Raw genomic sequence first — 2058 nt, 5'->3', positions numbered from 1 at the left:
ATTCCACAGACCTGCTATCATCTTGGTCACTCGTCTCTGGACCCTCTTCAATTCCTCCCAATCACGAAGAAACCCTGGTGCCCATAACTGGGCACAGAAGTCCAGATGGGGTCTTATCAAGGCTCGATACAGAGGAACAACAACTTGTTTCTCTCTGCATGTTAAAGTATTTTTCATAAGCCAAGTGATTTGGTGAGCTGTTTTAGTTACTTTTGCAATGTGCCCCCTAAACTTCAACTCCCTATCCACCAGCACTCCCAAATCCCTGGCCTCATCAATCTCCTGGAGTATGGTTCCACCTATGCGATATACTGCTGCTATTCTTTTCACCCCAAAGTGCATAACCTTACACTTTGCAACATTAAACTGACATCCATTTTTCCTAGCCCAGTCCTCCAAACTATCCAAATCATCCTGTAAAATTTTGACATACTGTGCACTCTCAATTGCTCTACCCAACTTTGCATCATCAGCAAACAAGTGAACACTTCCTCTCAAATCCTTTCCAATATCATTGATGAACAAATTGAAAAGCAGTGGTCCAAGAACAGAGCCCTGCGGCACTCCACTAGTCACAAGACGTCTTTTTGACTCCACTCCTGAATAAACCACTCTCTGGTATCTCTCCTTCGACCACCCTCCTATCCATCTTACCAAACCTATATCTATCCCCATCTGCTCCAGTTTAATGATTAGGGTTCCATGTGGTATCCTGTCAATGGCCATGTCAAGGTCCAGTAGTATCACTGTAAACCCATTACCCCTATCTAGTTCAGCTGTCACTGTGTTATAAAATGTGAGCAAGTTACTGAGACATGATCTACCCTTCACAAAACCATGTTGTCCCCCATACAATATCCCATTTTCATCTATCCAATCCTGTATTCTTTTCTTGACTGATTTCTCTAAGACCTTGACAATGATTCCTGATATGCTAATCGGTCGGTAATTTACAACAGCGGTCTTGGAACCACCTTTATGCAGTGGAACTATTTTCCCTCCTTCCACCCGCTCGGGACTAACCCAGACCCGAGACTCAAATTAAACAAAATGGTCAAGGACACTGACAATTCATTAGCTGCTTCTCGTACTACACGAGCTGGTATACCATCCAACCCCACAGATGTATTGACATTGAGGTTATGCAATAGACTACTCACCTCCACTTCATTCACCACAATTCCCATATAATCTACTGGTTTATTCGTTTCTGCAATGTCACCACCTGGATGATATATTCTTGAAAAGTGCTCACTCAGTAACTCAGCTATCTCAACTGATTCAGTTACCTCCCTAGCATCGGCATTCTTTAAAATCATTCTGCCATGTACATTTTTCCTTTTACTTGCTACATATCTAAAAAAATGTTTAGGATTCTCTTTAGCCTGCATGGCCAATGTTCTTTCGTAATCCTTTTTTGTTTTTCTTACCACACTCGTCACCCTTCTGGCCTGCACTTTATACTGTTCATGTGCCTGCCGGTCACCTTTCTCCTTAAATTCCTTCCATAGTTGTTTCTTTTTTTGCAGCTCAAGCTTAATGGTGTTATTCATCCATTTAACCCCTACTTGATTTATTATTCGGACTCTAGGTATACAATCAGCCATTGCTTCATGTAAGCACTTCTTAACCACCTCCCATGCACTATCAACTTCTAGTCCTTGCAGGTGTACATACCATGGCACTGAGCCAATCAAACTCCTAAGCTTGTCATACTTTCTAGCCCGATAATTCCACATGTACCCTGTCTTAATTGAAAATTCTTCACCTTTAGCCACCTCTCAAGTCAAGACCCTATGATCACTCTCACCGATTGGTGGCAATGTGGTCATATTTGTTACAACCAAATCCTCAGATGTAATTACTATGTCAAGCACTCTCTGACCCCTAGTATTTTCCATTACATGCTGTCGCAGATAGTTATCCCTTAATAACCGCATAAAATCCAATTCCTTCCTCCCGTGTGTCCTTACCTCACTCCAATCAATTCGACCATAGTTGAAATCTCCTATAATAATCACACTCCTTCCACTCATTTCTTCTATTTGCTTGTGCATA

The sequence above is a fragment of the Typopeltis vanoorti genome, chromosome 11, assembly GCF_054136105.1.
Source record: "Typopeltis vanoorti isolate ZY-2024b chromosome 11, IOZ_Tvanoo_1.0, whole genome shotgun sequence".
Lineage (NCBI taxonomy): Eukaryota > Metazoa > Arthropoda > Arachnida > Uropygi > Thelyphonidae > Typopeltis > Typopeltis vanoorti.
The sequence above is the reverse complement of the archived record's forward strand: the minus strand, read 5'-3'. Positions refer to the sequence as shown.